The following is a 24418-nucleotide window of genomic DNA, read 5'->3' on the forward strand; positions in this document are numbered from 1 at the left end:
CCAGAAGCACTGGTGACTGTCATCACAGGACAAAGTCTTTGGTCTCTGGTTGATAGTGTGCTCTGGCAAGTGCCTCTCATGGACCAAGAAGCAAGTGTAGATTCATGAAAACACTGGTTCCCAGGGCCCAGTAAGTAAGTACCCAATCCATCCAATCTCTCTCGGGACCCCTGCCCAAGAGGGTGTGAACAGACTCCAGGGGTCTGGTGATGTTGAGATAATAGTTAAGCTGAAATAAAGCCTTAATTATTACTGACTTAATACAAACAGGTGCAAAAGTCACAGAAGTGGCAATAAATAAATAAATAAATAAATAAATACCAGAAGCAACCAGTCTCCATTACTTATTTTTGTTGTCAAATTTGAATCTCATATTTAAAGTCAAACAAAAATTAGCAGAAAAGATGAGAGAGAACAAAAATGTTTTTTTTCCTTAAAGTCTCACACTAAGTGGAAGAAATGTACCAAACTAGTCATCAGCGAACTAAAATATAAAACATTATAAATTAAAACTCATTAATTATGAAATAGTTACCAAATTAAAATTAGTCTAAGAACGCATTATTTGATGTTATAAATTATAAGATATTTAATATCCTAATTTAGTCAAAAGTATGACAAGAAGAGAACAAGATAATAGATCAAACCGGAATATCAAGTTTTGTACTAATACTTATGAATACCACTCACTGGTTTAAAAAAAAAAAAAAAAAAAAAAAGCCAGCCATGCTTGAATATCAGAAAAATGTCAAACTAAACAAATCTATTAATAAAAGGCATATTGGAGTCTGCAGAAGGAAGCACTTGTGTTGAACTACAAACATAAAGACTTAAAAAATCTGATATCCAATCTTATATCAGATGGTCTCAATAGGAAATAATTCATTAATTATACAATAATAAAGACTTTTTTATAGTTAATACTATTACAAATGAGAGCTTTTATGAAATCATGCCACAAAAGTTCTGTCTTGAAATTTTTTTCTTAAATAAGCTATCAAATACTAGTTAGTGATCATTAATCTGCCATAAACAACAAGTGCTACACTCATAGGCCTGCAGAGGTAAACGCATCATTCTAATAGGAATTAGAAATAGGAATCTAATAGGAATCTAATAGGAGCTGGGGCTGCCAGATTAATTCGTAACTTTCCAAAAGCAGCCAGATAGTCATTCTATGACTGAATTGTTTATCACAGTTTTTAACAGTCAAAAAATAATGGTCGCTCCTGCCTCTGATTAAAATCAAATACAGAATCAAAATCAGTAGCTCAGAAAGCAAGTAGGCTGGCAGGTGGACAGGTTCCTGTGTGAATGCATTCTGAAGAGAACTCTCTGGAAACCTAACAATGGAATAACAGGAAGTCGCAAGGTAAAGACACTATCACCTCCAGAAAAATAAAAAATAAAAAATAAAAAAAACAACAACAAACAAACAAAAGCCAGTTAATACCTTTGTTTCAAATCAAAGGCCTGAGATAAGATGAAAATAGCAGGCCAGAAGCCTTCCCAGCTTGTCCCCAAATCTGTAAATTCAATCCTAATTATTCTCGTTATAATTTATGAGTCAACATTGGTATCAGGAATCAATCTGGAATCTCTTAAGCAGGCATAGGATCTGTTCCCTGACAAGCTGCAACACCAGCTCTAATTCAGCATATATAGGATACTAGGCAATCTCACTAGCAATTTCAGTGCATCCCACCTTAACATCACACAAGTATTTATTTTCGTTATCTCTTCCTCCCTCTCTCTTTCTATTCCTCTCTCCCTTCCTCCCTCTCCCCACTTCTCTTTTGCTACTCTCTCCCTACTCTCTCAATCCCCGTCCCCTCCAGATTCATGGTAATATGACCTTTACATATCATTTATTCGTTCTGAATTATTTTAGCATTTCACATTACTAATACAGCTCCTAAGTGATATTGCTTGGCATTTCCACAAAATAGTACAATATAATTTTATGTTACTTAATGGCTCTTTCTAAGACATTAAGAAAAATCCTTATTAAATCACACAAACAGAAAACAGCAGTAAAAAAAAAAAAAAAAAAAAAATGCACCACCATTATCACTACCATGCATTTGGTCAGAGTATTTCTACTAAACAAATAAAAGCAAACCCTCACAATCCTCTAGTGTTTCCTTCTTGCTTGAAAATAAAGAGACTGGAAGCAGAGGCCCAGATGTGACACCACTGAGCCGCCCACAAAGATCTCAAGGGAGTCTAAGCATTTAGCATTCTCTCTGTGGAACCCTCTTATTCTGAGAGCACATCCTACCCTTCAGAACTGCCTGCTCAGGTGTGTGGAGCAGCCAGCTCTGGCTTCCCGCCGCTCAGCAGCACACAGGTCTCACCTTGCTCCTGAGGAAGAGTCGCCTCCACCAGCTGGGCCATGAGCTCCATTTGTCCTCTCCCCCCCCCCCCCCCCCCCCCCCCCCCCCCCCCCGTTTCCGAAAGGAGCCCCTCAGGGCCCTCCAGCCCCAGTCCGGGCTCAGGCCCGGGAAGCTAAGGGTACTCCCTGGAATGTTCCACAGATTAAACAGTAGAGGATGGGACCGCAAACAGTGAGATAATAAAAGCGCCGCCCAGAAAGAAATCTCGATGCTCAGCCTTACACAGCAGCTATGGGGAGCGGGAGCCTCTCTCCCCTCCTCCATCCGTTCTCTCGCTCACCTTTAATGATTATTTGACTCAAGGCAGAGCTGTAATCTCTTCAGAGATTAACCAGGTTGTGTTTTGTGTTAATTTTTTGTTTTTATTTTCTGCATGAAATCTCTTGACTGTTAAATACCATCATCGGGCTTACTTATTTCTTTGTTTTTCAGGAATATGAACAGGAATAATAGAACAATGTGCAATTGTAGTACAGTTTGAAGACTAAATTGAATGAAAATCTGCAGCACATTCACATTAAATGAGTTCAACACAATATTACAAGAGATTAGCATAAAATGTGCCAGGAAACAGAAAGTGCGACAAGTTACACCTTGATTTTACTGTCATATTTTTCAATTGCCTTCAGAGTTAATCCAGGCTGAGTAAAAATGCTTTTTAAAAAGTTAGTTACAGATTCACTTGCTCTACTTTCAGTCATAACTACTTACCCAAATGATAGAACACAGAAAATCATGACTCTTTTTCAAGTTTGCCAGATGGTACTTAACTAATACCCTTCAAGATGCAGACCACAGGAAGTAATTCATTTTATGCATTGGATGCCTCATGCTAGCATTTGGTTTTAATTTTATTTTTTAAGTTGTTGTATTTTTTTTTAATTTTTAATTGGTTTTCAGTTCTTTTAGTTTTATAAACTTTTCAATTTAATTAATTTTTTTAATACTTTTATTTTTAAATTGGGTTTAATGTAGCATCTGGGTTTTATTTTGGTTTAATTGTCTCAGAGAAAGGTAAACAAGGCAGTAGAAAAGAATTACAGAAAATCTGTATTCTGTATTCTGGGCTAATCACCTAAATTACTTTGGACTCATTTACCATATTACAAGATTAAGGTAAGATGGTTATACCTCTTTTCTAAGTAGGATTTTGTTCTGAGGTCTAATAAATTCATTCCAAGGGGAATGTAGCATATAATCTCCAATTTGTTAATTGTGGAGGCCTTGCACAGGTAATAAACATGAAAGAATACCCAAAACATGTCCTTAACTCTGTAATTTCAACATTCTCCTGAAATCTAAATGTGTACCAAATGTATAAGAAAAGAAAGGTTGCCGAAACCGGTTTGGCTCAGTGGATAGATCGTCAGCCAGCAGACTGAAAGGTCCCAGGCTCGATTCCGGTGAGGGGCATGTACATTGGTTGCAAGCACATCCCCAGGGGGGAGTGTGCAGGAGGCAGCTGGTCGATGATTCTCTCTCATCAAAGTTTCTAACTCTCTATCCCTCTCCCTTCCTCTCTGTGGAAAATCAATAAAATATATTTAAAAAAAAAAAAAAAAAGAAAAGAAAAGAAAAAAAAGAAAGAAAGAAAGAAAAGAAATGTTACACAGGATTTCAGCATCACCTCCTTTCCCTTCAGAGGTAGATAAGGCCCAGATTCAACCAAGAAAGGAGCAGCAGGGGTTCCCTTTCACTCCTGGAAAATACCAAGTTGGCTTTGGTTTGTTAGACAATTTCATCCAGACACCTCCTATACTCACACTAAGAGCTGAATATAAGCAGTTACAAATACACACATTAACTAACCAAAAGATTGACAAACACATAGTGAAAGATGAGAAGAAAGTAATTTAAGAAACTGACCTTATAATTTAAGTGATTCCAAACAAAGTTCACCTCAAATTTAAAAGCATTACCTGGGTTCTTGAGATAGGCCTGGATGAGTCACTCCTGCTGACTGGGCTCTACTCTTACTTGACCCAGAACATACAAGGCCAACCCAAATGCAGAAGGAGGTCAGAGGAGGAGCAGAAAATGCTCGTGTCACTCATAACCAGGCATAGAGCTGTTAAGCAAGCGGGACTTCTCATAGAGAATCAAATCTATGCATTTAATGTCTTAATCATGGTGTTTATTTGAACACAAGAAATGTCTAGTTACATTGAATGGAAACTTCCATAAGCAATTTCATGTAAAATACAGTGGTCAGCAGGAAACTAGAAACTTCATACCCAAAAGAACTATTTCTAGTATGTCTTCAAGTTATATTTGCACATTGTACTAACAGAGCTGAGATTTTGACTGCTTTTCTTACTGCTTAGTCAATATTTAGCGCAGGGACCTAGAGGCTGTTCTCTCCCATGCCAGTTGTCATCTAAGAATAGATATTGTTTACATTTGTGTTACTGAAACAGCAGAAAGTATAAGAGTTCACTTCTAATTTCACACAGGACTACAAAAAAATGGAGTTGAAACTCTATCCTTCTCTAGTGAATCTGGATGCTATATTTTTAAAGAGGATACTGAATTTATTGAGGTGACATTGGTTAATAAAATAAGTTACAGCTATACAAGTCTATAATACATCATCTGTACAATGTATTGTATGTCCACCACTCCAAGTCAAGTCTCTTTCCATTACCATTTATTCCCTCTTTATCCTTTTCTATTTTCCTTCTCCCCTACCTTCCCCTCTGGTAATCACCATACTGTTGTCTATGTCTATGAGTTGTTGTTTTTATTTGCTTAATCCATCATCTTTTTCACTGACAGCTATCCCCTACCCTCTGATAGCTGTCAGTCTGTTCTCTGTATCTATAAGTCTGTTTCTATTTTGTTAAGTTTATTTTGTTCAATGGGTTCCAGATATAAGTGAAATCATGTGGTACTTGTCTTTCTCTGACTTGTGTATTTCACTTAGTATAATATTCTCCAGGCCCATCAAAGAGGATATTCTTAAGTCTTGAAATAAACACACCCTCCAACCAAAACATCAATTTCAACAGTAAATTACATTAAAAACAATAATGAACAAATGCTAGTCAACGCAATAGTACCTACTTTCTCTTTAAAAACCAATAAATATCAAACACATTCCCTGGTTTAAAATTTATCTCACTTCCATTTTTACCAAAATATTTATCATCAGTATTAGTGCACATTCATTACATTGCCAATATCATCTTGTCTGCATGTGCTTTTCAAACTAAAAATCTCAATTATAGTGGTGCCTCACACAACGAACTCGTTCCAGGAGCAAGCTTGTTATGCGAAAAGTTCGTTATGTGAAACGCGTTTTCCCATAACAATACATGTTAAAAAAAATAATTCGTTCTGTAGCATAAAATATGCTAAGATGACATAAAAAAAAATATGCTAAGATGACATATTTTTATTTAGATACATCTAAAAACATAATTTTTTTAAAAAAAAAACACACATTTTTTTAAATTTTAAGACAGATTAAGTAGAGTCTACCGAATCTTGCACATCTTCATCCATTTTCTGCTTTTTGGCCGATGGTTTCATGAAAAACCTGTCCAAAGTTCGCTGTGCGAGGCGTTCGTTATGCGAGGTTGAGTTCAGTTTTTAATGAATTCTTGATTTAATTTCTAACTTTACAGCTGTTCAGGCATCTGGACTTATGTCATTAAAATGTTTCAAATTGAAAACAACTTAGATATTCAAGGCCCAGGGTTACTCACAAAGAATGTTAAGTTTTTATCTTGTAGTTCTAGAAGAAAGCACAGGATGTAACTACTCAATGGCCTTCTACCTATAAACTAATTGATGTCTGGGAGGCTTACCCACCTGCACTATGAGCAGGCAGCATAAAAAAAATAGAAGAAACAGCTACACAAAACCAAAGTTACACAACAGAGGAAAGCATTCTGTGGAGAAATAATTTTTAGTCAGTCCAGTACATCATGTACTTTTAACCACTCACAAGTAATGTAATATACCCTTACCTAATTTTTTTTACCAAATGCCACTTTTGAATATGTAATTGTCCTCAGTCACCTGGAGGCCTTGCTAAAATGCAAATGGCTAGCTTTGATGGGGCTTGGTAATGTGCCTTTCTAACAAGTTCATAAGTGAAATAATGCTGCTGGTTCTGGGACCACACTTCTAAAGCTGCTACTTTAAAGCATTTTTAAAAATACTTTTTTTTTTTTACAGCTATAAATATCAGAAGTACACTTTTCATTTTTACACAGTGTATGTGCGCACGAAAATTAAAACATTTGAAACAATTCTTACTTCTTCTACATATAAAGAATGCTGATTTCTTTCTATTGTATTCTATCCTCATTTATTACTTTCCACTTAGAAAGAAACATTGATCATGAGCCCTAATTTGATTTCATGACCACTGATAGACCAAGACTTACAGTTTGAAAAATACTGCTCAGTACTCCCATGTTCATCATTTAATTTAATAATGATAACTGTTTAAATACCAGGTGCCAGATAATTTTCCAGTTTCTGTACATGCATTTCTCACGTCATAAATTAAAAACTCATAACAACACTATGAAGTAGGTATTATTAAATGCCCATATTCACAAAGAGAAAATGTGTGGCTCAAGACTAATGCAACTTGTCCAAGGTCACAATATTTGTGCATACCAGAGCCAGGTTGGAACATAGGTCTAATTCCAACACACAATGATAAAGATTGATAAGGGAAATAAAATATTTTAATTTTGAATCCCAGATCTACCATTTAGTGGCTGTGTGGTTTCAGTAAGTTACTAAGCCTCTCCAAGTTTCAGTTTTCCCACCTCTAAAAGCGAGATAATAATAGAGCCTACTTATGTGGGAGCTGTGAGGTTTAAAGAAGATAACTCATGACAAGTGCTTGGCATAACTAGCACACAGTAAGCCTTTAATAATTGTTATTTATCATTAGAAAGAGACTGAATTATGAATGGCCATGCCATCCACTGCCTCCCTTACATTGGCTTCTAGTTGCTAGTATTATCTCTGGTTTGCCTTTTTTTCTGCTTCCTTGGCTTCTAGCATGGTATCCTATGACTTTGCCTTTCTTATGTGGAAATCTTGTTTGGACATCTGAATGTTAGGACAATTATCACTTAGTAACAGCAATGAATTCAAATACAATGAACTCCAATAAAATACTAAATAATACAAGCTCTCTTCATTCTAAAATTCTTGTTTAGTCATTTCAGCAAAGAGATAAAAGAAAAAGTAAGGGCATACTCAAGCTTCCATGAAGCTGCATGAATAATAATGATAACTGTTATCCATCCTCCTCTCGCAGTTCTATCTGCTGTGCAGGAGTGCTTGGAACTCTGCATCCAGATAATTCTTTGGGGCCTCCACCCATCCCAAGGCACCAAAGACCAAGGTTCCCCCATGGAACCTGCCCAGTTGAACTTAACACAATAGATACCTAAAATTTATTCCATGATGGGCGTATGAATTGTTATAAAAAAGTAAAGATTCTAATTAGCAAAAAAAAAAAAAATGGTAGAAGGCTGGAGATTTTGGTATCCCCCATAGATGGCATTTATATAAATTTATCAACATTGCACTTGACCATTTTACAATAACAAACCATCATGAGATACCAAAATCAAAATGGAACTCTGAAGCCAATACTAATATAGCTAAAGGGTAGGGTTATGAAATTATGTGCAGCAAGTTAACCGCAGGCTCTTTTGAATCCCCTGGCTCATCTTTTCTTGGCTGGTAGTTCTTTCATATGGGAAATTTTAAAGCCAGATACTCCCAAAACAATAAAACAATCAAAGATGACCCTCAAAGAAGAGGGAGATTTCTTCTCAGGGTACCTTTACAAACAGGACTGCAATACACACCACCAATTCCTGTGATAAATGCCCTTCCTTGAGAAAGTCTGGCTTGGAAATGTCTTTCCCTGTTGTTCATTTCATTTCAGTGTGCCCAGTGAGTACTGCCACAACTTACTCAACTTTTCTCCCCTTCTCAGTTGCCATCCCCAACAAGATCACCCTCTCCTTCTATCTTTCAGCTTCCCAATGTGGGATCACTAGTCCTCAGGCAAGGACTACTGTCCCCTCTCATTCTCTACTTCCACCTGTCACACACAGTGTTCCTGGGAATTAAATAATGGGGATAGATCCCAGAAGCCCCAGGACCATACCTTTCTGTTTACTTTTCACAGAAAATAAAGTCTGGCTAGGCTGATCATTGAAGATTGATTCAGTTATGGGACTATAGTAGCTAGAGTCACTTTTCTCATAAGAGAATCTTGACGGTGGTAACCCATCCCCCAAGACCCTAACTCAGGACAAGAATGCTGTCAACTAAAAGAACCACAAGTCGAAGACCAGTTCATGGAGATTAAGTTGAGACCAGGGTCTATACCCACAGGATGCACAGATCACAATTCTCAGATTAATAACTGAAGAGAAGAAAAGCATATGGGGAAGGTCACACAGTAAAAATAGCAGATAACTTGGCTTCTGGTAGAACCTCATTTTTATTCTCAACTCTGTATCACTTACTAATTGCATTACCTTGGGTAAGCTTCTATATCCCTCTGAGCCTCAATATTCTCATACAATAGGAATAATAACATCTGAATTAGATAAAACATGGTTTACTTGCAGAATTACTAATTATTAGTAGTTCTAATTACTTCTGGAATTACAAGTAACATGAAAAACACTTCATGGAGTGCCTGGTACTTAATAGGTACTCAATTCATTAGAGCAGAGATTTTTCAACCTTGTTCATCTCATAGCATACATTAACTAGTTACTAAAATTCTGCAGTACACCAAAAATATATTTGTTGCCAATCTAACAAAAAATAGGTATAATTTTGATTCATTCACACTGGGCAGCTACTGTTGTATTGGCTACTGTCATTTTCTTACTTGACTCTCTAAGGGGAAAGAGGTCGGTGCCCCTGACTAAATAGTCAGGTATTACATGTTTTAAAAATGTATGTGCACACACTAGTTGAAAATTGCTGCATTAGAGTGATTATCATTATGAGAGTCTGTGAAACTCAAAGTGAGAGAAATTTTTCGGAACAAAAATAAGGCCATTTCCCCCACCCTGCTTTGGGGAATTTGAAAAATTACTTTGGTTTTCTGAAGACTCAATTTGACAAGCAGAAAACAGCCCCGATTACAGCTCGATAAGCCTCACTTTATTAATATATTTCATTTGTAAGAAAAACAAGGCCCTTTTTATTGTTTCTCAGATATATCTCAGGTCAGTCTTCTATGCATTTGTGATATACATATTGAGAAGAACTAACATGTTTAGTCTTATAACACTTTCAAAATAAACATGGTTTTCCTTCTAAGATTTTTCAAGAAATATAAAATTCATGGCAAGGACATTTGATTTATCAGGGAATACAAAAACAGTACCTAGAATGTTTCAAGAAACCACTAAAAATTATCAGGGGAAAGTATCAACTCTAAAATACTAACCTAAAACTAAAAAGGAGAACTTTATACATATTTAAGTTCAAGTCTAAAAAAAAAAAGAGTTAAAAGAATACAAAATGAAGGTAATTCAACCTGTTTCCATAATGAATTGGAGCTAACTTATTTAAAAGGTATGGGTCTGACAGGTACATGAAAGCAAGGCAGATCACGTCAGAAAACCTTGACTAGTGTGCAACTGAGCATCAAGTTTAGTTCAGTTTTTTGGATGACAAGCCAAAAATGAAGAAACTGGTGATTTCTTAGTCTCTTTTTGCTAACAAAAGAAACACCACTAATTAATCGGAAGAGACATGCTTTTTAAAGCAGTAAAAGCAAAGATCAATATATGAAGATCATTATATAAGGAATATTGAAATACATAAAAATAAGTGACAGCATATTCCACGCAGCCCTTCTCTTAAGTATTGACTTTCAGTAGAAGTAGAATATTATAGTAAATTCTATAGTATTTACATTATCTTCATTACTATAATATATTATAGTAATGAAGATAATGTAACAAAAATGTGTTGTAATATAATTAGGGTAGGGAAATTTGTGATCATGTAATTTGATAAAAATGGAGAGCATGGAAGGTTTAGAAAACCAAGTAGACTATTTCTCTCAAATATCAATGCTTGCTCTTCCAGTCTTCTCATAGATATTATACTAGAACACTTTGAACTTAAGATACCTGACTAGTGCTGGAGACTTAAGTAGTATGTATTCTTTTTTTTTAAATATATTTTATTGATTTTTTACAGAGAGGAGGAGAGAGGGATAGAGAGCTAGAAACGTCGATGAGAGAGAAACATCGACCAGCTGCCTCTTGCACACCCCTCTCTGGAGATGTGCCCGCAACCAACGTACATGCCCTTGACCAGAATCAAACCTGGGACCTTTCAGTCCACAGACCGATGCTCTACCGCTGAGCCAAACCGGTTTCGGCAGTAGTATGTATTCTTAATTGAAAAATTATTCAAATGTTAAACAGCAGGTATACAATTGACATAAGTATCAATGGTCAAATAAAGTACAACCCCCTATTATATGTTAGACAGCAGAAATAACTGTAGAAAAAACAGTTGTTATTGTGATTGGTTTGTTTTTTTCCATAGAAACTTTGAATCTGCCTAAGTGCTTAAATGAGATGAAAAGAAAATCAATATAATAATGAATTGGTAACATAAAAGAAGGTGGCCCTCTGAATTTCCTCCTCTCCATCCTCCACATTCTCCTTTAATTAAATCCAGTTTCCCTCAAGCACTAGCACTCAAGATAATTATGAAATAGCCAAAATTAGTATTTCCATTTTGTTTGATTAAGATTATTGCCTATTCCAGAGGCAACAGAATCTCCCAATTTAACTCCATCATCGGTCCTGACAGCCAAATCCAGGACCTCCCATTGGGATTTGATAGATGACAGATTTTATAGTATAATATAAAAAACAATTGTGGAAAATTTGTATCTATTATAACTGTTTCCATTATCTTTAAGCTCGAGTATGTTTTGTGATTTCCAGAAGAAAAATATAATTCCACAGTAGCTTCATGTGATGCTTTACTTTTGCTTTGTAATGGCAAAACACAATATTTCATCTGTTTGCAAGAATAAAATAGGCATGTGGAGACTGGTCCTGAAATTTAGATGTGTTTTGTAGCATTGTTACTTTTGGAAAATAAACTGTAAGCTCAAATAGACATTTTTCAAATACACTTTTGGGAAATAAGTATCTGCATAAAGTAGAATCCACTAGTACTTTATTCATTCATGACTTTGCTAACTCATTTATTGAGGAAACATTAACAGGTGACTACTATGTATTTCAGACACTAGGCTGTACACTAGGATACAGGTGAGTCCCCCTCCACCAACTCACCCAGTAAGGAACTCACTGTAGTTAGTAAGGGGAGACACAAAGATTATTATTCTAAGTGTGTTCAAAACACCATGAAAACAGACAAGATGAAATGATTAATTCTTTTTGCATGGAACTGGGTACATTCTACAAAAAGAATTCCATTTGAAATTGACCATCAAGAATCAAGAGGGACTTTCCAAGAAGAGAAAATTCTAGGAGAATGAATATCCATGAGCAAGAAATCAAAAGTGAGGGGCCCTTAATAGGAAGAGGAAGCTAAAAAGGAAGGCCTTTTAAGAGCTTTTAGTCACTGTGCTAAAGAGTTTAGAGTTAACGTAGTTCACTGGGATCCACCAAAGGTTTTAGAACAAGGGCCTTACACAATTAAATCTGCACTTTATAAAGATGAATTGTAGCAATGTCACAGTAGGGTGAAGATGCTACTTAAACGCATACACATACACAGTAACTTCCAAAAACTGAATATTCTCTGCCTCCATCACAATAAGCATTTCACTTCCAAATGTGCCTTCACTTGGCTGCTACAACCATCATAATCTTGTAAAGTTTGAGTTCGTGTGGCAGAAACAGAGGGTTTCCCACTGAGAGACTCAATGTAAGGCTCCAACTCTTCACATGAAGAGCATTAACTTCATGACTGAGTTGACTACTTACAACTTTGTTTTTAAATGCCTTTCTCTAGTTAGGAGAAATCATAATTCTTTAGCCATGAGTTTTGGAACAAACAGGCATCTTTTAAATTTTAACTCTCTTCTGCTTTTTCCCTCATTGTAGGATGAATGCTTCATATTCTTATTATTATCAATCTCCTTCCCGTCCATGTGTAACCAACTGGATGGTGGTCCCTTCTACTGGGCTCCAAACTGAAGCTCCATCCACAACCTCTGTCTTATTTTCCCAAAGCACACCTTTACCAAAAAAATGAAACATGACAGAAAAAAAGGAATCAGCATTACCTAAGCCCAACTCAATGCCCTTTACCAAGGGCCAGAAAATACCACAGAAGAATAACCACAGGTAACTAAGATGATCCAATGGTAAACACTAAGAACAGGAACCAAATGCATAGCCTGGAATTTGCAGCAGTACCACCAGCTTCCGGCCCTGAGAAACCAACCTGGGCACTAAAGAGCCAGGAAGAAAAACACTCTTCACTCCTTGGGCCATTAGGTCATGGCAAAATGACTCGGAGCAGTGTTTGTAAACATCGAGTAGACTTTTGGCCAAGACAGCAAAGCAATCAGAATCAAACCACTCAGTACCACCTGCTGCACATTCCTCACCCTTCCCGCCCCACTTTCCACTTCCCTTAACCCCTACCCTTAACCCCGGAGAGCCCAAGATCACACATTAAATAAAATCGTGCCTGGATAAAAATTCTCCGAGCTGTGGCCATTGCTATCCCAGGCAAAACCAAAAAGGCTTTCCCTGGGGATTTCAGCCACAAACATTTTTCACTTTCACACTTAAATGTGCACTCTTGTCTGGAAGGATGCATTGCTACCAGTATTTGTCCTGCAGCGAATAGTTTTTTCGTAAGAACTTAATTCTTCCCCACTTACTCTCAGGTTTGTAGCTCCAAGATAGTTCAGATTCACAGAATATACTACAGCTCAAAGAACGTTACTGAGAACCCATCCCCCTCTCCAATCCAAACCCCTGAGATTATGTAAGAAAACCAAGAAATGCAATTGGAAGCCAAGGGCAGACTGACTTTCAACAGCCTTTCACATGTAGAAAGGATTATAGATTTTCTTTTCTTTTGTCATGCTACCTGTCCTTACTCCAACTAAATTCCAGATCTAAAAATTCAGTGTATCCCTTCTTCCCACTTTAAAGTCTTCCCGCAAGAGCATCCCTCCTCTGAGTGGTAGGAGGATATTATTTATTTTTAAGTTTTAGCAATTCCTTGACACTCAGCAATAGACCTAACAAGAAAAGATTTCTGGACTTGCTACCTGAAGGTCAGGCATTCAGGGAAGGCAAAGGGAGAACTGAGGTATAGGGCTCTCTTAGAAGTTCAAATATCCCGAGAGAAGAGGAAGTATTAAGACATTTTAAGGGGAGAGAGAGATTTTAACAAGTCTCATGTGGCTTAATACCTGTTTTCTGGCTTTTTCTAATATAGTAACTCTGTGTGTTTTATGTTTGATGATGCCCAGTTTAATACCAACATCCATTCTTGCCCTTAAGGGTTGGTTTTACATTCTAATGAGAAGCAGGGGACTGGTTGAATTTAATCCATCTGTCCATCTTCTTCTCGGTAATTGAGTAAACCTCTTAACTCCACTGTAAATATCCCTGGATTCCAATTAATTTGTCTTCCTTAGTAGACACAGCTGCACATACTGTTTTACTTATGGACAAGCAAACCCTTTGTAACTTTTATATTTAAAATACCCAGCATGGTATGTTTATTTCCTCTTTTTTAGAAAGAGATGGAAAAATGATGTCTTGACAGGTTGTTGTTGTTGTTAAAAAAAAACAGTGACAAGATAAACTATGATAAAAGCATTACTTGGACATGATCTTCTAATTCAAATGAATTAAAACAGATTACAAGGGAGTCTGGTCTCTCCATTGCTAGTTGGTATTGAAAAGCGAAGAAATCCAGAGTTAACACCCTCTCCCTTCCTATTTGGGGTCTTATAAAAGAAACGCAGTCTAAAGTATCCTTTTGAATGAGAACGTATCAAATGACCTCAAGCGAGGATGGCTACTTCCTCAAAAGTTAATGTTTGCAACATCTAGACAAAACCCTTTTGGGTGTCTGAAAATTCGCCAAGGATTCCCTAACGTTTTGTGTTCGCAGTGAAAGTGTGTATTATTAAAGCCTACTTTTGTACGCCTGTGATCCAGGAAAACTCCAACAGGAGACACTAAGGGATACAAGCGGGAGGCTGGATAGTTAGGAAGAGAGGGCACTGCTCTGTGTGGGTTTTGTTTTCATTAGTTCTATCCATGTAAACACATACTACCAGCTTGCGCCGTTTCTATCCTTTTAAAAATAATTTTAAAGGGAGCATTGTTTTCCATCACGTGCGCGCGCGCGCGCGCGCGCGCGCACACACACACACACACGCACACACACACGCACACACACACGCACACACGAGCACCAGCACACCAGCACATACAGGATCCTCCCTCGCCCTCGCGTTCCCCCTCCCCTCGCCCCTGCCCCCCCACCTCCCCTGTCCCTGGCAGCTGTGCCGCAGCCCCCGCGCGCCCCCAAGGCCAAGTCCCAGCCTCCGGAGGTGGCTCCAGGGCGCACCCCAATAGCCCCGTCACCTACCCTGCTCCTTGCACCCCGACAGACTGCTGGACGCTGGACGGAGGAAGGAAAAGGCTCCGAGGACCAGCCGCCGACAGAAAAGCAACAGAGATCAAGGGGATGGGACGGCTCCTTTACTTCCCACCAGAAGAAGTGTTGCGCGCCATGCACTGAGTTGCTCTGCAGCTGTGGTTTCGGAGGAAATTCTGGGGGCGAGAAAGCTGCGGCTGGGGTGGAAAGTTGTGGGTGTTTTCCCCTCAGCTGCCTGCGCCTCTCGATCCTCTCCTGTCCCCACCGCTTGCCTTGACAGCTCCCGGGGCCTCCGGAGACCCTCAGGAGCTCTGCGGGTTTCCACCGGGAGCGGGGCTGGGTTGCCACATGCACTTGAGAAATCCTAGCAGTTGCGCAAACCAGAGTCCCAGAAGTTAGAAAGAGTGATTGTGTGTGAATGAGTAAATATACAGTACAAGAGGCTGGAACAACTGAGCGGGGCCAACCCACAGACGCAGCTCAGGGTTTCAGATTTCATTTGGCAACTGGCAGCTTCGGAAGATTCAAGCCCACTCCAGCCGCTCTACAGGGGAAGCCAGGAGGAGCCCTGCGCCCCTCCAGCGCCGCCCTGCAGCGTTACCTTGGAGCCTGTGTCCACAGGATCACTGGGCAGATCCGGAGCTCCCGCTGCTTCTATCCCTCCGCAGCTGCCATCACTCATTTCATTTCATGCGTAACACAGATATACTTTGATCGCAGATCGGAGGCTGTGGGGGTGTCTAAGGAGAATGGAGCTCTACATTTCTGCTCACCTCTAGGAGCTCTACATTTCTCTGACCAAACTCCAGGCACCGGTTTTACTTGCTTGTCCTCTGCTCTCTGTGTAACAATCTTATTTCTCAATCAGATCTCCCTGGTTCCTTAAACCTGAATTCCTAGAAATGCTTATGGGATGCCCACTCGTTAGGTCCTTAGAGAAATTCTTGTCATGGTTTAAGAGTCCTCAGAATAGCTCTGTATGAAAGAGAATAAGTAAACATTTGAAGCCCTCTGCCTTCAATACCACCACCACCACAAATCTAATTTCAAATCTATATCTCACAGTATTGGTGACCTGGAATGCCAACTCAAATTGTTTCAAAAAGCTTTACAAAGCTCCCTGCTTCAGATTATTTAGAAATCATTACCAGATTTCTTAAAGACACAAAATAAGAGTGGCCTTGTTAGGTATGGCCAGTGATATGGACAAAGAGCACCGATTTTAAAAGAAGAGCACACATTTAAATTTAGAAACACCAAAAATATAAGTCTGAGTGGACACCGAGATTTTTTTTTCTTTTTTTATCTTCTTTCTCCTGTTTCTTGGAGTCTTTCCTCCTGGTGAACTGCCCCATCAAGCCTTTGGAAAAATGGGTCCAGAATTCTTAGCCAGAAGCAGTGTAGCTTGTTTTCTAATTAGTACGGAGTAAATGACCTTCATTAGCTGATGGGGCTTTAGGTGTTCTAGCAGTTTTAGATGAAAGCTGGAAGACAATGAAATGAACCAGAATGAAAACTGCACAGATGGAATCAAAAGCCTTAGGAAGACAAATGTTACTAGGTATGATGCTAGGAAGGCAGGGAACCTGTCATGTCAGTATCCTATTTCAGGATCTCACCATTATTACTATAAACAATGTAGGAATAATGGTTATATTATTACTCAAGACAATACAAAACTGACAGGGTGGTTAGATCCTTACTGGGTGATCCCTAATCCAAAAGATTAAGATAAGCCTCTATAGCACACCCTTGTGTCCAATGCCTTTCCCTTCACATCTCCTGACTGGCACCACCCTTTCCATTTGACAACACTTCATTGACCTGTGTGATGAAAGTGATTATCTTAAACTGGACAGTACAATCCTATATAATAAAAGCCTAATATGCTAAGTGTCCAACTGTTCTACCATTTGACCAGTTACTATGACATGCACTGACTACTAGGGGGCAGACGCTCAGACCAGTAGGTTAGCTTGCTGCTGGGGTCTGGCAGATTGGGACTGGGCGAGACTGGCTAGACATATCATGAAGCCCTTCCCTGGTCCCTTGCTGGCCCACCAGTGGAGTTCCTCAGCCTGGCCTGCACTCTCTCACAATCTGGGACCCCTCAGGGGATGTCAGAGAGCCTATCCCCACAGGCCAGGGCAAGCGACCCTACCAGAACATGAATCTGTGCACCGGGCCTCTAGTTTAAGGATAAAAAGATGTCTCTTGGGGATTAAGCAGTAAGGAGGTATATATACTAAGGCAAGCCTCCTCTTGTCCTCTAACATTTCTGCAGAAAGAGAAGGGATGCTGTATTCCTTTCCTTGAAGCTCCTCAGGGATTTAGCAAAGATCTTTGTTACAAGAGAGAATAGCCTGAAATAGAAACATGGGGTTGTTCACAGGACTCAGACTATGTTATCCCTCTCTTATTTCTAGACTAATTGGGGCTGGGAGACATTCCTCAAATGTAAAGGAGAAATAAGTTCTTAAGCAAGAGACTTGAAAGATTCTAATTAGAGGAGGATCTTGAGGTGACTGATACAGACTCCAGGAAGGGATATCCGTCATTCAATTCCCAGGATCTCTGGTAAGAAATTGCCCAGGGCATCACTTGAAGCTAAGTTTTAGCAGTCAGTCTACACAATTCTGAGTTTAGGTCAAGTTCAGATAAACTCTACAAAACCCAGCAATGTTTCCGGGGTAAGGGCTAATTTTCCAGGATTCCAAAGTCATAGATATCCTCAGAAGAAGGGTCTATAGCAGGCAATGGTTTGAGGAGCCTCAGATTTAAAAGGGGAATATGTAATACCTCCAGGACCAGATGGATTTCAAGGACCTAAAAATGCGATAGGAGGAGGATGAAACCAAGGGAAAAGAAGAGGAGGAGGAGACAGAGGAAGAAGAGGAGTGAAAAACGATAATGGCTTCACTACACTTGGACAAATTCTTTGAGCATCAGCATTGCCAGAGTCAAGGATAGAAAAGCAGCCAGACAAAGCCCCTTGGACATTGCTGTTCTCAGGCCACTTTGATTTGGGATTCAGAGGGAACTCAGCAAGAGTTTGTACAATCCCTTTGTCTAATAGGTCAAATGGTGCTATTATACAAGCATGGCTTAAAAATGTGTTCTAATGTACTTCACTGATTTAAAAATTATGGTTTTCTACCAGATTCCTTGCCAGATTCTTTGAAGATCTTCGCATAGAGTAATATATTGTCATGTTACCCACCTTCCCATTTAATACTAGATACTGGAGTTCTTTAATTATGTTTTCTTTTGGGAAAACATAAATTCCTAAGAGGGCAAAAGACACAGTAACAAAACAGAATAGTCAAGAATTGCCAGAATCCTAACATTTCCTCCCGGCTCTCACCAACAATGCACAATTTGTGTGGGTTCTGAAATATGCCAAGATCTGATTTCAGGATTAAGATAGAAGGCATCTCTACTGGAAAACATTTATATTTTTATTTTTATTTCCTGATAGAAGTTCCTTTTTAAGAAAGTGAAGTTTTATTTTAGCAAAATAAAGTGAAGAGAGACTGAGGGACTTTTGTGCCCATCCTCCCCCAACACTTTGTATCACATGATTGAGGGAAAGGAGATGTACTACTAATGTTGGGACCAAATCAATCCGGCTAAATCCCTGTGAGAAAGATAAGGAGACAAAGGGCAAATCAGAGAAGGGCCACTATAGCCATAGATTCCTTCCTAACTCCATCAAAGGCCTGATATCAGTCGGGAGTTTCAAAAATGAAGCATGTTCTCTAGCCATTAATATCCTGAGTAGAAGATAGCATCAACCATCACTATATTCTTATTCAATTGACATAGTGTGTTTTTGTTTTTTTTTTTGAATTTTAAAGAAAATGAAAGGGAGGAGGAGAGACAGAAATATCGCTGCGAGAGAGACATACCAATGGGTTGCTTTCCTTACTCACCCCAACCTGGCCCGTGATGGAGCCTACAACCAAGGCACATGCCCTTGACCAGAATTGAACTTAGGGCCCTTCAGTCTGAGAGCTGACACTCTGTCCACTGAGCAAAACTGTCAAGGGCCAATTGACATAGTTTTGTTGGCAATTCAAGTCACATTTTTTTTTCTTTTTTCTTTTTTTTAATATTTTTTATTGATTTCAGAGAGGAAGGAAGAGGGAGAGATAGAAACATCAATGATGAGAGAAAAATCACTGATCGGCAGCCTCCTGCATGCCCCCTGCTGGGGATCAAGCCCACAATTGGTGCATGTGCCCTTGACCGGAATCGAACCCGGGATCGTCCAGTCAGCAGGCCGACAATCTATCCACTGAGCCAAACCAGCTAGGGCCCACGTCACATTTCATCATCCCCCAGACCCTGGAGTAGATAATACAACAAAAACCCCACAATTAAATTTATTTTCAAAAGTGCTGTTTTTTGCCGAAACCGGACTGAAAGGTCCCAGGTTCGATTCCGGTGAAGGGCATGTACCTTGGTTGCGGGCACATCCCCAGTGAGGGATGTGTGGGAGGCAGCTGATCGATGATTCTCTCTCATTGATGTTTCTAACTCTCTATCCCTCTCTCTTCCTCTCTGTGAAAAATCAATTATATATATATATATATATATATATATTTTAAAGTGCTGTTTTTTCTAATTACAAAATTAATGCATGCTCAACACATGAAATGAGGAAGCTACAAAGAAACGTAAGAAATTAAAAATTGACATGTTATCACCATTCAGAGATACTATTAGATTAAAATTAGACATAATTTGAACATGTCTAATTGTTTCTTCTTCTCTGTTTATGTGCCTATCTTTTTATTTTCAACCACAGTTTACATTCAACACTATTGTCTATTAGTTTCAGATGTACAGTCTAGTGGCCAGAATAGCATATATTCTACCACTGATCACCTGGTATTTCAAGTACCAACCTCACAGGACACATAATTATTACAATATCATTGACTATATTTCTTAGGCTGTACTCCACATCCCATTGTAATTGTCAATTAGTACTTGTTAACCCCTTTTTGTTTTTCACCCAGCCCTCAAAACCCTCTCTACCTGGAAACCATCATTCAGTTCTATCTATAAGTCTGTTTCTATTTTGTTTATTTCAGTCTTTAGATTTTTACATATAAGTAAAATCACATGGTATCTTTTCTTTCTCTGATTTATTTCACTTAGTATAACATCCTCTAGATACATCCATGCTGTCACAAATGGTAAGATTTTACTTTTTTACAGCTAAATACTATTCCATTGTATATGTGTACCACAGCTTTTATATTTACATGTCTATTAATGAGCACTAGGGTTGTTTCCATATATTGACTATTGTAAATAACACTGCAATGAGAATAAGGGATGGATAACTTTTTTCAAATTAGTGTTTGGGTTCCTTGGATATGTACCTAGAAGTCGTACGACTGGGTCATGAGGCAGTTTCATTTTGAATTTTTTAAAATATGTTTAAAATGTTTTTAGAGAGAAAGAGGAAGGAAGAGGGAGAGATATAGAGAACTATGGATTAGCTACCTCTCTCACGCCCTCTACTGGGGATCAATCCTACAACCCAGGCAAGTGTCCTGACCAGGAATTGAACAGATTACTTTTCTGTAAATGAGATGATGTTTAACCAACTGAGCCACACCAGCCAGGGCTCATTTTTAATTTTTTAAGGAACCTCCATATTGTTTCACACTATGGTTGCACCAGTTGGCATTCCCACCAACAGTGTAGGAGGGTTCCCTTTTCTCAATAACCTCCCCACCACTTGCTAGTTGACTTACTAATGGTACAATAGATATTGTACCAATATTGCATCCCAGAAATGAATCCCACTGGTGTGTGATTTTTTAAGGTATTGTTGAAATCAGTTTGCTAATATTTTGTAAAAGATTTTTGTACTCATGTTCACCAGGGATATAGGCCTATAATGTTCTTTCTTATTAGGGTCTGATTTTGAAGTCAGGATAATAATGACCTTGTAAAATGAGCTTGGGAGTCTTTCCCTCCTCTTGAATTCTTTGTAATAGTTTGAGAAGAATAGGTGTTACTTCTTTAAATGTTTGGTAAAACTTACCTGTGAAGCCATTTAGTCCAAGACTTTTGTTTGTTGGGAGCTTTTTTATTACTGCTCTTGATTTCATTAATTGTAATCAGTCTGTTCAGATTTTCTGTTTCTTCTTGATTCAGTTTTGAAAGATTGTGCGCTTCTAGAAATTTATATATTTCTTTCAGATTGTCCAATTTTTTGGCATTTAGTGATTTATAGTATTTTCTTATAATCCTTTGTTATTTTTTGTAGTGTCAGTTTTACTTCCCCTCTTCCATTTCTGATTTTATTTATTTGGATCCTCTCTCTTTTTTTCTTGATGAATCTGGTTAAACATCTATCAATCTTATTTATCTTTTCAAAGAACCATCTCTTGATTTCATTGATTTTTTTTTTTTTGTCTTTTTAGACTCTATTTCGTTGATTTCTCTCTTATCTGTATTCTGCTCACTTTGGGCTTGCTTTGTTCTTCTTTTTCTAGTTACTTGAGGTATAAGGTCAGGTTGTTTGAGATTTTTCTTATATTACAATACTATTAATTTCCTTCTTAGATTGGCAGCCTCCTGCATGCCCCCTGCTTTCACTGTGTCCCATAGATTTGGAATTGTTGTGTTTTCATTTTCATTTGTCTAGAATATCTTTTGATTTCTTCCTTGATCTCATTTTAACCCATTTATAATTTAGTGACATATTATTTAGCTTTTTACTTTTTTTTTTCCTTATAATTGATGTCTAGTTTCAGTATGATGTGTTCAGAGGATATGCTTGATATGATTTCAATCTTCTTAAGTTTATTGAGATTTGTTTTGGGGCGCAACATTTGGTTTGTACTGAAAAATATTTCATGTGCATTTGAAAAGAATGTATGCTCTGTTGCTTTGGGGTGAAATGCTCTAAAAATATAAGTCCATTTGGGTTAGAGTTTCATTTAAGGATGCTATCTCCGTATTGATTTTTTTTTTCTGGAAGATACATCCATTAATGTCAATGGGGTATCAAAATTCCCTGAGATGATTGTATTACTATCCATCTATATCTCCCTTTATATCCATCAAGATTTGTGTTATATATTATATTTAGGGCTTCTATGTTGGGTATATATAAAACCATTACAAAGGTTACAAACTCTTGTTGAATTGATCCCTTTATTATAACTAATGTCCTTCTTTGGGTCTTATTATAGCTTTTGTTTTCTCTTATGTAAGTATTGCTACTCCAGCTTTTTTTTCCCCCCCTCCTATTTTGAGGCCAGTCACCAGGTGTGTTGGTCCTTGGGCCTCTTAAAGGGAACTCTGTCTCAGGTCAATGTCAGAAGCTGCCTGTGATCAGCACCAGTTCTCAGTCTAGGACATTCAGTAAAATCTCAGGGTACACCAAGGCCAGCTGCTACCTGCCTGGGGCCTACAGACTTTCAGTGGGGCAGGATCTCAGGGAGTCATCACAGTGGAGCCAGTAGAGTTCATCAAGTTAAAGCAGATTAAGAATTGGTCTTGTGGAGGGAGGATTCTGTACAGGAATGGTGGCATCTGTCCAGAGTTTTTCAAAAGAAAGACTGCAATGTAAGTCCAATCTGTCCACCAGCAGAATCCTCTGCTGGGCACTGACAACAAGCTTGGAACGGTGAAACTTCAGGGAGTCAGCAGAGAGGAACTAGTGCATCTCCCGAGTTTGATGCGTTAGGGGGGATGGGGTTGGCCAAACATAGGAACAGAGGTGACAGTTGGGCATATATTGATAGAAACATGGCCACTGACTGAAAGCCCCACAATTCAATATCTCCCTGCTTGTCTCTGGAAACCCCTGAGTTGCCTGCACTTTCCTGAAAGTTTTTCAAGAAAGACTGCAATGCAACCTGCCCAGGCTGGCTGCCAGGAGATCCCTACTCTTGGAGAGGACTTGGCAAGGTGGGTCTTCAGGGAGTTAGCAGGGAGGGTTTAGTGCATTTCCACAGGCTGATGTCATGTGGAGGGGATTGCCTGACCCAAGAAAAATGGCATCTGTGTGTTGCCTGGGAGTGGAACTCAGCACTGACAAATTGGCAGCTGTCCCTCCAGCAGTCTCCCCAAAGCCACACAATCCAAGTTCTCCCTGGATCACTCCAGTTCTCTTTGAGCTGCCATCCTTCATGGGAGTTCAGGGTGCATGTCTGTGAGATTTTCTGTGTATTGGTCCATTAAGTGGATGCCTGGGTTTCTAGCATTCTCTCTCACTGGAAAAGATGGAATTCTCTCTGATTTTTCTATGCAGATATCACATATGTTCCTCTTCCCTGCAGCGGTCCTATGCGATGGGGAACTTGACTCCTCTGAGGGGAGCTCTGCAGCTGAGACAGACCTCCAGATTCTCAACCACTGCACTTGGGTGAGAGGGGTCAGCCCTTTTTGCATCTCCTCCTTTCCTGCCAATCTCAGTGTGGCTTCTCTGTATATCCTTAGTTATGTAACTTCTGTTCAGCTAGTCTTCACATGGTTATCCAGGTTTATTGTTCTACAATTTAGTTATAATTTAGATATGGTCCTGGGAAGAGGTAAGTGTAATTTCCAACTACTCCGTGGCCATCTTGGATTCTCTGTGTTCCTATCTAATAAATGGGTAATATGCTAATTAGACCAGACATCTTCCTGAGGTCCTTTTGGACAAAGCCATGGTGTAGGGGCTGAGGCAGAGGTGGTTAGGGGCAATCAGGCTGGCAGGGGAGAGCAGTTAGGAATGATCAGGCCAGCTGGGGAGGGCAGATAGGGGTGATAAGGCAGGTAGGCAGGCAGGCAGGCAGGCGAGCAGTTATGAGCCAGTGATTTCAAGAGGGATCCCATATTGGATAAGGTGCCAGGTGGGCTGGAGGACCCTCCCTCAACCCCAGGCATGAATTTTATACACCGGGCCTCTAGACTTATATAAAGATTTGGTTCATATTACAAGCCAAGCAAGGTTCTTTTGCCTGGGCTCTAAATCCAAATCTCAGTTTCCAATTAAAATAATTTTTAATGCTATTTAGACTTAGACTCAAGAGTTTACTGGATTCTTGTTAAACAACTAAATTCTCTTTTCCAAGATATTCATATCCCTCCTCCCCCATCAACTCCCAGAAAAAAAAATATTCTGCTTTATACTTTTAGTGGCCATTTATATATCTCTCTTACTTACACTTATTCTAGAGTTTCTTTGTATTTGCTGACTCACAATTTTTCTAAGATAGCCTTTATTTACCCATAATTCACATCTCAGCTCACCACATCCTCTCTTTTTTCTCTACTCACCCATGAGTAGACACATAAACATACACACGCACAATTCACATCATACATGCACACCTGTAAAGTGAAATGTTCCTCCAGCTCTGCAA

At 38.9% G+C, this 24418-nt stretch overlaps 1 protein-coding gene across 1 annotated transcript in view; it reads right to left on the reverse strand.

Moving 5' to 3' along the window:
* The window catches only part of ARHGAP24 (Rho GTPase activating protein 24), a 430260-nt gene extending 414827 nt beyond the window's left edge, over positions 1–15433 (reverse strand). The window contains exon 1 of the mRNA XM_084881950.1: positions 15030–15433. The gene's annotated coding sequence lies outside the window, so the exon portion shown is untranslated. The remainder of the gene's footprint in view (positions 1–15029) is intronic.
* Positions 15434–24418: the final 8985 nt, after the last annotated feature.

This window comes from Pipistrellus hanaki, assembly GCF_964339955.1.
Source record: "Pipistrellus hanaki genome assembly, chromosome: 1".
In the NCBI taxonomy this organism is placed as follows: domain Eukaryota; kingdom Metazoa; phylum Chordata; class Mammalia; order Chiroptera; family Vespertilionidae; genus Pipistrellus; species Pipistrellus hanaki.